The following is a 14,179-nucleotide window of genomic DNA, read 5'->3' as shown; positions in this document are numbered from 1 at the left end:
ATAACTCCACCTTTAAATAATAGAACCTTAGACCTCTAGCAAATTGAATTAAATGTCCAAGCAATAGGCTAGGTTACTAGTTATAAATTATTTTTCAAATCAAATTATATATGTTTTAAATAAAATCTTAATTCTACACTTAGGCAAGGAATAATTTAAATTAAGGGTGTTACACTAGGGCACAGTACTTACCATGCATGTATGTGTATACCTCCAGCTAGTCCAAACTCCTACATATCAACTTGCCATAATTCTGTATTAAGTAAAAAGATCAAATTATCCCTAGTCCAAAATCAAGGTATTACATATAATGTCTGGATAAACAATGTGCTAATACAATATTTTGATGCAATATAACATTTGATAACGTTTACCAAAAAAAATATATCTTTTGATAACTATGTTGAACTTTAGTATTTATCACTAATAGATGTATATACAATGTTTAAACCTTAAATCCAGCTTCAATTATTGTTAAATCTTCTGCTATGTATGTATGTGATGCATGGGAGTTGGGTTATTATACAAATGTGAATGGTGGTTTCTGACCAATACCCGTGAGGGCAGTACCTTATACCATGTCCGAGTTTGGTGTTGTTACTCTCTCTCTCTCTCTCTCTCTCTCTCTCTCTCTCTCTCTCTCTCTCTCTCTCTCTCTCTCTCTCTCTCTCTCTCATACACACAGCCCTTCCTTGCCAACCGATTGTTTGCAATGGAAACTCATTGTCATCAAGGTGGTACTTGGACTTTCAATTTGCATCTCCCTGTCACCATCCGCCTGCGATTTCCCACCTCCGCCTGGTGCCTTCGCCCCTCCCCACTTCCATCATCTCTCCCCCCCTTTGTTCTTTCTCCTCACCTGTACCATGATCCGCATGCCCTGTTTCACCCCTCTTTGCAACCTCCGCCTAGTCCCCTCTGCAACTCCCACCCCCACCCCAACCCATCTCTATCTGGTTCAAATGGCGCTACCACCTCCCCTGACTCATTGGCATTCTCCGTTGCACTCCTATCAATGAACTCTATGTATGAAGCTGTGAAAGATCACTTATATACTCTCTTTCTCTTCATATGTGTCTAGTTAACTATTTGATATGATTTTTTTTATATTGTAACGATGACGAAGAAGAATGGAAGCCATTGCTGAATCATGACTGATTTTTTTCGCTGCTTTAAACTCTTTCACTCTCCACCTCTATCAACTCGAATCTTGATACCTCCAGCTGTTTTCCATCAATTAATAGGGAAGAAACTAAGACCGAGACACATTGGAATCTCTACCCAATCCATGGAAGAAGAGAAGGGAGTGGTCATCGAAAAGGTGATTGATGTAATTAATGAGATCTCTGACAATAGATGTGCGGTTAAGAAGTAGTTTTGTATTCTTGCTAGGCGATTTAAGCTCTTAGTACCCATATTCGAAGAATTTAGGGACAATAAAGACCATATTCCCAACGAAACTCTGTTGAATAGATCATTCCATGCCTTCATTACAGGGAGAAGCAAATTAGAGAGGTTAGTAGTGGAGATTGGGGGGCAACAAAGAGGGTGCTACTTGTGGGGTGTTAGTGCACCAGTGCAAGGAGAGTTGAGGGAGAGGGGAAGCTGGTTCCGGAGTCGGTGAGGGAGGGGGAGTTTGAGATGGAGAGGAAGGGGAGAAGGAGAGTCCAAGGGGGAAGGGGAGACCATGAAACAGCTGTGAATCATGGGTGCTGCATTAACAACAGAAACGAATGGCCGAAATGCATTCAATTTCATCTGATGCTTAATATGATGCTGCTATATAAGATTTTAATATAGCACGTTACTGTGTACATCATTTTCCCTAATTTCTATTATTCATTAAACAAAACTGCAAAACATTCATTATCTAACAAGTTCAGAGAGTTTTCTAAGTTTATCCACTTATTTGTACCTTGTGAAAAGATTATGTAACATATCTAACCATTAGGTATTGTCTGGATAAGTCATACGTCAGAGTTCAATTTCAAATTATATAGCCCCACTGTAATGGCTTACCCTCCCAAGCTTTGTTTTGGTACTTAGGAAACTCCATATTCACAAGTTCACATATGAGCAGACCTTGAGGTCTACCTATCCATAAACTTCCAGCATGATTCAACTTAACATGTGGAAAATGTAGATGGTCAAGACCGATAGACCTGGAACACGTACACCTTTAAAGAAAGATCAAAATTCACACCCTGAGGGTTAGGGAGTGACTTAGATACAGATTTGCCACATCAAAGCTTTTCTTTAAATCAGCTTGAGCATACAAGATAACCTATCTCTTGCCATATATTTCTCCCTTCTCAATCATCACTCTAGAGATATAAGAAAATTTCATAAACATAATAGAATTACCTATATTGGCCTATCGATCACAGACATAATGCAAAATCTGCTATCACAAAACATTAAAAAAAAAAAGAAGATAAACATGATGACAGTTGTGTTACAACTGCATAGCACTTCCAAAAGCAAATTGAAGCTGTGGGACTGCCCTCAGAGAAAGAAAAAAAATCAACCAAGAGTTGCATCAATTTCCAATTCTATGAAGGAGCACCAAGATAAGAGGCGAGCCGCAATACATCACTGAATACACCAGTTGTAGTAACTTGAGCCCCTGCTCCTGGCCCACAGACAATAAGAGGTTGTGTCTAGTATCTTGATGTTGTGAAAGCAATGATGTTATTGTAGGCGTAACAGACAAAGATCGATCCGCGACCTCTTTCTGGCGTTGTGCACCCGAGCGTGGGAGCGATGCGGGGATTATTGTTGATGGTGTAGGGAGTCGCCACCTAGATTAGGGTCTAGGACCCACAAATGGTGCCCATCCTTCGCAGAAAGGCGCTAAATTAACTCTAATGACTCAATGGATGGTCTACTCCAGATCTCTAGGTAAGTGTCAAATTACGGGCTGGGAAGGTGTTAGACACCCAGCAACCGCCCGGCCGACGACCGGTCTTCTTAGACCAAACTCTATCATATACTGTTGTGTTATACGTATTATGCACCTAATTAAACTATTTTATTTTTATGTTTTGATTATCTTTGTTGAAATTTATGTACCTAATTAGGCTAATTAAAATTAATGTTTTAATCCTAATTACTACCCCTAAGTTAGGTGATTATGTACATTATGCGCTCTAATTAATCTAGTTGATGTATTTTACCTAAGTTAGAAAACCTAACTATATGGTCAAAAACATAGTCAATTGTGCAAAGTTATTAAGATCCTAGGGCAATGGTAATATCAAGGGTAAGTTTGATAAACAAAATGGCTTACGGATCAAAATGACCAAAATTACAAAAATGCCCCTAGAGGGCAAAATGCATGAAAAACTCATGAAAAAGAAAAAATATGCTTAAGACATGCTTATGAATGTTTAAAATGCAAAGGAAGTGACACCAACCTTTTTGGGGCCCTAATCATTATTCGGTCACAAAATGACCAAAATACCCCTAGAGGGCAAAATGGTAAGAATGCTAGATCAAGAACTTTTAAGTCATTTCAGGCATTTGATATGTCATTAAACATCCTGAAATTACTAAACATGTCGAGTAAGACTACTGGATGGCACAATGGGCTTGCATTTGGTAAATTACCAAAATGCCCCCGAGGGCAAGAATGACTTTTTGTGCATGGCTATGATTCATGGTGGGCATGTATGCATATGAAAACATTGTAAAACAACTTGAAACAGATTTTCATGTTTAAAAATATATTTTTTATTGTTTTCATTGATTTTCTTGGATTTTCACAACAAATAGAAAAATGACATCTATGTCCCTAAAAGGGGTAGGGAACACCTATGAAAATGAACAAACATTCATGTCAGTGACTAATGATCCCTTAAAATCAATCCTTATGAAATATGTATCCTATAATTTTTTTTTTGTGAATTTTTATGCATATATACTATTTTTTATATTTTTGAAATGCTAAAATGATAGGAAAATAAGTAAAATTACAAAATCCGAATCAAAGATCTGAATTCAGCCAAACCAAATCCCACACCCACTAATGAAAACATGATATTTAACATGGTTAGAATGATTTTGTCAAAATACCCACCCACAGGTTCAGATTTCATATAATTCCAAAACACTAACAGGGGCAAAAATGCCATGTAAAACATGATTTGGAGCTCGGGAAAACAAATGAACATCAACCATAGTAGGAAACATCTTCCCTAAAGTTTTCAGAAATTTACCACTCTTGTGTTATTTTTGAAGATTTTTTAACTGAAAACAGCCTCTTTTAACTAAAGAAAATCAAAATAAATACATAAAAAATAAATATAAATATATAAAAACTACCCTTGAAGCGTGGAAGTGTCTGGGCTCAGTTTACATATCCTTGGATGGCCGAAATTATCTCTGGAAAGCACCGAAAGCCACTCCAAGTGTGGTTGCCCCGAATGGCAAGAGTGGTGAACAAGGGGTATTTGAGAAATTTGATATGCCTATGGGAGCATGATCTGAGGATATCTTTGGCATGGATGGACAGAGGGAATAAAGAGCTTCACAATGATAATTTTTTCATGAATTTTCTGGGTCTCTAAACCTTCCAAAATACCTCCTATTTATAGGAGAAAATCCGTTCGAGGAAATGTCTCAAAGACCCTTGAGATCTTAATGGCAAGAGACATGATGGGTGGGCAGTTGGGGCTGGCAGGCATGACTTTGGGGTGCCTAGGCCTGCTGGGCAGCCTAGGCCGGTGCAGCCAAGACTTTGGCTGGCACATGCATGTGGGCATGGGTGCTAGGCCTTGTGTGGCTCAGCCTAAATGGTAGGGGTGTGTCCCCTACCGACAGTCCAGTTGGGCCGGGAAAGACTGGGTTGACCCGTTTCGGGTCAACTCAGTTTGTCCCATTTTTTTTTAATTTAACTTTTACACAAACCTTTTAAAGATTCCATTTTAAAGGTCTACGCTCAAATGCTAATATCTTCAAAACCGAATGGCCGATTTTGACGTGCCACATATCATCGCAAAGGTCTCAACACGTACTTTCCATCCGTGTGGCCGATATGGCCGGATTTTTCCTAAAAGTAGCATGGATATCGAGGAAAACACATAAATGGTGTTTCACACCGATCAAGGTCCAAATGATACTGGAATTACATGAAATTTTACGTGTAAGCACAATATGACCAAATAAGGTTATAAAAATGATTTCATGTCACATTGGGTGGCTTGGATACCTAGAACTAGGCCAGGGGCAAAACGGTCATTTTCACAAAAGTTATCCAAATTGGCCAAAACTTTACACTAAAGCTTAATATGACCAAATAAGGTCATCCAAAGTGTTTTGGGTCAAATCGGGCCGTCCAGATACCGAGAACCAGGCCAGGGGTAAAACAGCCATTTTGACAAAAGGTGTCAGATTGGAGTAAAATTTCACATGTGGGCTTAAAATGGTTAAATAACGCTATCCTAGGGAATTGGACTCTACTTGGGACAGTTTGATTACAAAAAGTGGGGTAAGGGTAAATTGGTAATTTTCTACCATTTGGTCACCACACAAGCCAGTCGAGCTTTAATCATCATCGCCGAGTCACACTTCCAAGGTGCCAAAATTCAGCGTCTACAGAATGCCCCCCTTTGACTGAGGGCACGCAGTGTACGAAAGTCAAAGTAATGACTAAAATTTTGGCATAAGGGGAGCAAAAACAAAAGCTTCCCACGTCTTGCTCATGAATGTGAAAATTTGAAACCATCGGTGAAGTACAGTGTACAATGAAATACGGTAAAATCACGGTCGTGTACAATGAAATTCGATGAAATCAAGATAATTTATCATACGATTAGCTACAACGAAAACAGGTAAAGCTTACAGTGCATTGTGACTGATATAGTTTGACGGGGTTCTCCATCAGCTGACAGACGACATAAACAAGATGGTACACCTACAAGAGATACATGGATGCAATAAACTAATAACACTATGACAAACAACAATGACAGTGGATGTTGGTTTGATGGTTTCCAATAGTAATTCAAAACCGTGACTCACTAGGGGGAGAAATACACTTATTTGGGGAAAAATATATGCAGCTAGTATCGGCACTCCTTGGTAGATTAGACTAGAAGACAACACGAAGGTTGAAAATGCACTCAATTGGCAAATTCTATGTTGGCACTCAATCGGCAAATTCGATGTTGGGTGAAAATGCACTCTATCGGCAAATTTGATGTTGGATGAAAATGCACTCTATCGGCAAATTCGATGTTGAGTGAAAATGCACTCAATCGGTAAATTTAATTTTATGAGTCTGACTTGTATGGACTCAACACTATTAATGGAAAAAGCTTGTGAACTTTGGTGATTTGTTCCCTGCAAAACAAAAGCATGCAATTTGTAACATATATTCATGCGCACAATCCTAACACTATGTTCATGCAAAGGAGAGAGTCCAAATTTCAGATGAAAATAGTAGTGATGGTAATGATGGATTGTGGTAATGGTTTTTGGATGGTTGGATTGTATGGTGAGTTTGTGGTGGTGACCTTCGGATGGCTGAGATTGGTGATTTTTTTTTTCTAATGGATGGGTAGATGTGTTTCATCATCTGTATGAACACCTTCCCAAATCATAGACCACCCTTTCTTGATGCCCCTTGGTCTTATGTGTTGACATGACATGTTCATTGATGCAAGTTACCTTGTATCTGTGCTTGTGACTCTTAAAGTCAAATCTTCTCTTGCCCCTAGACTTGGCTTGACCTCTGACTCAGCTATTATAGAATCATCCAATGATAGCTTGCCGGTTGAATATGTATCAGTGGACTACCTTTTAATCCAATAGAGAGAGAATCTCTTTTTCTTTTCTCTTCTTCCTTTTTTTTTTCCGCTTGTTTTACTTAGACTCTGCAGTGTATCATGTCGGACTACAAATAACTGACGGAGTCTTTAATAGTGTAATCATGCCACTGGATCCGGATAACAATAGAAGATTACAAGGTGGGATGTTCTGGTTGAGATAAAAGACTTATCTTAGCCAGAGGTGATGATGAAGTTGATGGCCAGGTTGGCAGATTTCATGGAGAATGATTGGAGAATGACGAGTTTATTAGTGAGATTAGGAAGTGCACAGTGGATGAACATTAAGGTGAGAAAAGGGTTTGGAAATCTGACAGAGTAAGATCAGAAGAGATTCGATCTTTGGGAATGGAAAAAACCAGGATGAGTGATGAGTCTCTTTTTTTATGATTTTTTATTTTGACCGTGCTTGTTGTATTTTTTTTAAGCCGCCTACGTATCCTTCCTTTGAGGAATCAGGTCACACCGTAGTTCCATCCTGATGATGGTAAGAAAATTAGGTTTGATGAAAAGATGTGATGGATGGTGTGACCGAGCTGGAAAGCTGTCTACGTATCCCAAGTCGGGAATCAAGTCAAACGTAGTTCGTGCTTTTATGGTGTCAAAGCCTTGATAATTAAGCTCCATCATAGCCGGGTGAGCTCAGAGTCATCGACGAAGATCTCACTGCATTTAGCCTAGGAGGACTTATTAGGTTGTAATGGGGTTTAGAACATGGATTCTAAAAGATGGTAAAGGCTCAAATATGCCCTCAGGGTCCAACCAGAATTCAGTAATTTTTGCCTCAAAAGGTTAATTGAAAGCTTAGCAGTTCCACCCTCAAAGGTTTGGCAATTCTTCCTCTCAAAGGTTTGACTAAGAGATTTTACAATTTTGTTCCCCATAAGTTAGATTGAGAAATTTGGCAATTTTACCCCTTGTTACTCGTAAGATTTTTCTCAACCTTGCTCAGACTAATGCATTCCCTTGATTTTTTGATTTTTTTTTCTTGATTATTTTTTTTTTTTTTGTTCCTTTTTTTTTTGGATTGTCATCACTGTTGTTGTTGTTTTTTTTTTTTTTAACTCATTTTTTTTTCTTTGTCTCTAGCTTGGGTTCTTGAATCTTCTCTGGAATAGGATTTTTCTTTTCACAATCTAAATCGCAGGGATTCTCCCTTTTCCTTTATTGCTCCCAGCAACGTCAAACTTTGATATGAAAATGTTTCCAATCAGACCCTGGGAGCGGTTAGGACTAAGTATATCAAGGGTACTTTGGTGATGGGTTAGAGGGTAAGCTAAAATAGGTTTTCCAAATGAGGAGGCTGAGGCCCAAAGTGGTAACTAGTGGATTCCAATGTTGTAGGATTTATTTGGCATAGCTAGCAGTCAAGGATGGCCTCCCTTAACAGGTTCAATGAAGTGAAATCTCCTTCTAAGCTCCGTGCTCATTTGAAAGGGATCAGATGTTTGGAAAGCTCAAGAACTTTTATTGTTAAGACTTCGACACCATTTTTTTCTTTTCATTTTTATCATCACGAAAGTCATCTTCAATATTGAGTGAAAGCAAAGAGTAAAGAAGAATGTTTATGTAGAAAAGAGATAATTTATTGATAACTGATGGAATAAGCACATCGAGAGGCATTTACAGAAGGAGACTCGACAAAAGGAGAATCTAAAGACCTAAGGGACTCATATCCAGACCCGGTAACGTCTTCAGTGTGCATTCTCCGTCTCCATGTAGTAGTGTCATAGTGCCATTTGCCATCTCGAAATGTGCAGTAACCAAAAAGTGCCCTTTTAGCCGGAGCTGGGAGCCTGGAATCATTTTAAGTCAACCAGCAAGACTATTTTCATCAATTTAATGACCGTAGTTTAACGCCTTCAGGCGATTCTGCTTCCCTCACTTTGGATGTGTCGGGAGGGGATTGGTCATCACATTAGGCTGTTGCTGTTTGGGATGCAATTCAAATGTTCCAACTTCCAAAAGGTCTTGTATCTTGTGTCGAAGGATCAGACAGTCATCAGTAGAGTGCCCATGTTGTGTGTGGTAGACACAATACTTTTCAGGTTTATACCAGCGTGGTGGAGACTGAGGGACAAACCGAGGCTCTACTGCCACAATCCGACCTGCATTGAGTAGCTTGGTGAAGACGTGACTTAATGGCATTCCAAGATTTGTGAATTATCTCAGTGGCTTCTGGGGTGGATCCGCACTCTGTGCATAAGTGATGGGAGGTGGAGCTGATGATAGAGACATGACTGGAGTAGGAAGCACAAGGTTCACCTCGAGGCCTCTTTTTGGGGAGTTCTTCTTGCCCCCACTTAAACTAGGGGCATAACGATCCATCTCTGGAAGCGACCCATGGGATAATTCATCCTCAGGTGCCCAGCTATTATCAACGAGTTGAATGAAGTCAACGGCTGTGAAAACAGATACTTCTTAAAGTGGGATTGCAATCCTCTGACAACCATTGCCACTTGTTCTCGCTCAATGGGGCGATTTGCCATCAGTGATGCTTTATCACGGAACCTTATCAAGTAAGCCGTGAAGGTCTCATTGGGCTCTTGCTTTGTTGTCTCGAGATCCCTATGAGTCAACTCAACATCAGTGTTGTAAGAGTACTGGTGGTTGAATGCTTTGATCATATCATTCCAAGTACGAGTCTGAGACGGGTCAAGGTTCATGCGCCATTGGAGAGCTGCATCCTTGAGGCTCAGCTGGAAGGCCTGTCCCATTTGCTCAGGGGTAAGCTTAGCTATCCTCATCTGCCCAATATATGCTTTGAGATGGGCTCTAGGATCTCTTTTTCCAGTGAATTTCTCACCCTTGTATTTGAAATTCAAAGGAAGCCTCACTTCAGGAAAGAAACATATTCCTTCCACATCAATAATTTGATCCTCGATGCCCTTTACATTCTTGAAAGCTAACTCAAGCTTCTCCAACTTCTCACGCATAAGCTTCTCCCTCTCTATCTCAGGGGGTTCTTCAGAATTTTGGTGTTGCTTGAACACCACATCTTCCTCCTCATCCAACATCATGTGTCGGATGCTCTATAGGGTATAAGGAATACTCTGCTCATACTCTGGTTGTCTACTAGCCTGAAACTGTGACTAAAACATTGCTGACAAATTGGCCACTGCCTCTTGCAATTTGTTCATCTTCTCTTGTAAAGACTCTTCTCCGATAGGGGGATTCTGGTTGAGCTCATGGTGAATGAAATACCTTGGCTAACTGGTGGTGATGATATTCTAACAAGACGGCCATCCCTCTGGGCCCACAGAGGTTGATTCTGCTGTCTGGAAATGGTGCCTTACAATTGAGAAACACACCTTGATCAAGTTCGACTTGAGGTGAGATGACTCAATAACAGAATAGAAGGGTTGTTAAGGGATGGACTCACTCCTTTGATAGAACACAAGGCAAGAATCATGCACAAAATAAAATAATCGAACCATACAAGGGTGGCTTAGGTAAGAACAAACCCTATTTCCAATTTTACGTTGAAACAGTGATTGAGAACCACGTAATGGATGAACTTGTTCTGTCCCTAACATCGAGATAGAGACGTGGTACCTTTACTAGGTTGAAATGTACGTCACACCGGATCGATTGTGTAGGCATCACCCTACGGTACTGACCACGCGATGTGGATACATAAGTCAACGCTGATGTAATTATCAACACTCAAATCTTAACGTTAAAGATGGACCATGTTTGTCCGTTGGTGGGCAAAGACTAAAACGGGTAGAACTGGTTAATGGGGAGTTCTACCCCAAGTCTCAAACAATTTTACATTTGTGGCATTCCTAATGATTCAGATCCATATCCACTACATGATGCATGCAAAGGGTAGGCTAATAGGACAGAACAGGCCACCCTTGACAGAACCGATATACCTATCACTCGTATAAGCGTCTACAGTTATCGGACCCAGAAAGTTGTGCAAAAAGGTGACTTTTCTTGCATCTTCTCAACTCTACAACCCCTTTTCCTTCGATCACATCCACCACCCCGACATATCTTAGTACCTTCAATACCGAAAGCTTGTGAGATGTCAACAGAAACACCAAATTTCAAATTCTTATAAACCTAGCAAAGATTTTGTAATTTAAAAAAGGTGTCAGAGGGCGGGCCTTGGTGCTATGGTAAAGGTTGCTCAATTGTGACTAGTGGGTCAGGGTTTCGAGTCTGAAAACAGCCTCACTACAAAAGCAGGGGTAAGACTGCATACATTATGACCCTCCCCAGACCCTGCAGCGGCGGGAGCCTCGTATACGCCCTTTCTTTAGAAAAGGAAGGTGTCAGCTAATAAGTTCTTCCTAGCAAAACCATTTTGGGGAGCCATATTCACTGGGCATCGTAGCCCTTGTGAAAAAACCCATTCACCCAGGTTATGAATTAATAACCTGTAGTGATTTATTTGATACATCTGAATCAGGAAACTTCAAGGTCAGGTTTAGTCTACCAATGTCCAAAAAAATACTCGCTTCCCCTGTAGCCTCAGCATCCTATTGTTTCTTTAATATGTCTTTGTCGAGTTGGGGAAGCTACTGCATGAATTCTTTAGCTGATGACCGCCCTGCATCATTACATGAAAGGATATCAAATTCATAATGATATTTTGCACTTCAAGACCCAAAGTACCATCATTTTTTTTGCCCAATCCTTACCCTTAATGGTTCTGGTACGAGGCTTTCCAACTGAATATCACTAAGCTCTAGCTTTAAGCCACATTCTCTGGCAAGGATTATGACTTGCAATAGCAACAATTCGTTATATCAAGGAACTTTTGTATGACTTTCGATAGATAATCCTGCCTAGGAAACATTCTACAAAAATACTCTCATTATCTTGATCTGATGGTCAGGCTAACATGTGTGTGTGGTTTAGAGTCATACAAGCAAGTCATCCCCTTTTGAGTTGAATTTTCTTTTTCTTTTCTTTCTTTGTTCTGGTTGGAGGTATGTAATAAGACATGGATGAATTATGAAATTCCAGACTGTTCAGAGTACCTTCTTAAGAAATACAATAATTTTGATGATTTCAGTTGCAAACAACTTCAGAGAAAAGGAGGTTCATAATCACCTTTCTGGTAACATCTATTCCAAATAAATCCTCTTGGATCTGGCTCAGTATAACCAACTTGTTTGGCTTCTTTTACTACATCACTGTATGACCTTGTTGCTAAAAAGTTGTTGAAAATATAACTCAATGTCCCACTATAATTACTAAAGAAATTGTTAGACCAAATAAAAAAATGGCTCTTGCAAACAGAGAGAAGTTGCTTGCATGGTCATTATATTTTTAAGAATGATTGTTTTCTATATTAACAAAATATTGAATACACTCCGACACCTATAGCAACTGAACCAACCTGAAAATGCCTTCAATACCCAAAATCTTTGCACCAGTTTCTAGGAGTCCTCGTAACGTACTCATGATTGGCAGACCAGCTCCAACAGTCCCTTCATAAAAATAATGAGTAAAGGATTGCCTCTGAAGTGCTCTTAACTTCAAATACTGAAATTCAAGAGAAATTATATGAACCGATGTCACAAGAAAATGAATCTGAATGGACATTAAACATGTGGAGAAAGAACAAGTAGAGAGTTTCATGAAGGAATTAGCTAGAATTTATTTTTACCACTTTGAGTGGGAATAAAATTCAAAATTATGAACTAAATTAACATCAGAAATTCAAAATATAATAATTGACTATAATGAAAGAACACCAAAATGTAAACCACAATTAAGAACTTAAGTAAAAATGTAGTAGAGATAGGCACAAGGCTATTTTCAAACATTCCACACTGTAAAGTTATATCTTTCTCCCGTCCCCTCCCTTGCAAGAGTATAGTTTTAATTTCATAACATCATTTTGCGGTTTGTACCCTTTTTTCACGTACTAGGTATTCTCTTCCTTATTTATTTGTGTAGGGGGGGGTGGGGTTTGGCATAGAAATGGCACAAAGAAATCCTCAATCACAAGGATGATTATGAAGGTTGATGATGAACCCAGAATGGAGAAGTACAGTTCTGCAGCAAAGCTTGCAATCTTGAGCTCAAGTTGTGCCAATGTGGGCTTCACCACAAAATCATCTTCGCTAATTCAAAATTGATAAATATCATGTGTAGAAGCAGTGTTCAAGGATGATCAGACTGATGATACTATTATAGTATGTCCGTTGATATTTTATGAATAATCACTGGTTTTTTAAAAAAAAAATTCTAGGTTCTGTCGCTCCAGGCAATTGGATCATTCAAATTGCCAATCATTAGGCCTAAAGAATTTGACACTTGTTAAACCCATGCCATTTTTAAAAAACAATGCGCGAGACAAAAACATTCAAACTGCCAATCCTCACACCAAAACAATCTGAAGTTGTATATTATAGTGTATGAGCATGATATAGATTATTCAATGGATGACTTGTATGCTTGATTAACGAATGTGAGAGAATTGTATGTGTTGCTAAATGAGGTGTAATGAACTATTTAACACCACACATTTTGAATGATATGATTATGGGGTGAATGAAATATTGTTAAGTATATGTTAAGATGTTATATGACAAGTTGTTTGAGTATATGTTTGTGTACAAGAAGTGTGAGTATGTGAATGAGAAATGTGAACACATGTACGACATATGTGAATAAGAGTATAAGTTATGTGAATAAATGAACGAGATATATGAACAAGTTTATGAGTCTGGTAGTAGTAGCATTATGAGAACATGACCCTGTGAGTACCATCCCTTTCCAGTAGTGGGTTAGGTACTGGATAAGGTTTCTTACGAGCTATCCTTCGAAACTACGAGTTATCCTTCGGGACTACAAGCTATCCTTCAGGACTATGAGGTATCCTTCGAGACTACGAGTTATCCTTCAGGATTATGAGCTATCCTTCAGGACTATGAGAACACTAGTACGAGTACGAGTCGTGTCATTCCTCTTCCAGGCTACAGTACTGGGATAAAGAGTTGAATAGATGGTACAAGTCCAGGTTAACCCCAAATATTATGTGCACAATTGGTATTTCACAATATTAACTAAGATCTAATTTAACAGTAAAACATTGTATGCATATCTATATACTGTTAATGAAGCACAGGAGCACTTGATTGTATTGTAATATGTTTTTCTCACTGAGTTGTTATCCCATCCCTGTTATAAATATTCTTTTCAGATGATGAGTTCAGAGGGGAAGTGTGCACAACTTCAGACTCTAAAGGTTATGAGTGCATGTGGTGCACTAACCTTAGAGACAGGTCATGAGAACTTATAATGTTTGGATAAACAATGTGATAATACAATATTTTGATGTAATATAACATTTGATAACGTTTACCAAAAAAAATATATAACTTTTG

General features: G+C 39.0%; 1 protein-coding gene across 1 annotated transcript in view; it reads right to left on the bottom strand.

The window, feature by feature from the left end:
- Positions 1-2,312: 2,312 nt before the first annotated feature.
- The window catches only part of LOC122661324 (bifunctional aspartokinase/homoserine dehydrogenase, chloroplastic-like), an 80,983-nt gene continuing 69,116 nt past the window's right edge, over positions 2,313-14,179 (bottom strand). Inside the window, exon 20 of the mRNA XM_043856681.1 lies at positions 2,313-2,518. The gene's annotated coding sequence lies outside the window, so the exon portion shown is untranslated. The remainder of the gene's footprint in view (positions 2,519-14,179) is intronic.

The sequence above is a fragment of the Telopea speciosissima genome, chromosome 5 (assembly GCF_018873765.1).
Source record: "Telopea speciosissima isolate NSW1024214 ecotype Mountain lineage chromosome 5, Tspe_v1, whole genome shotgun sequence".
NCBI lineage: Eukaryota > Viridiplantae > Streptophyta > Magnoliopsida > Proteales > Proteaceae > Telopea > Telopea speciosissima.
Note: the sequence above shows the minus strand (reverse complement) of the source record. Positions and strands in the feature narration are given on the sequence as shown.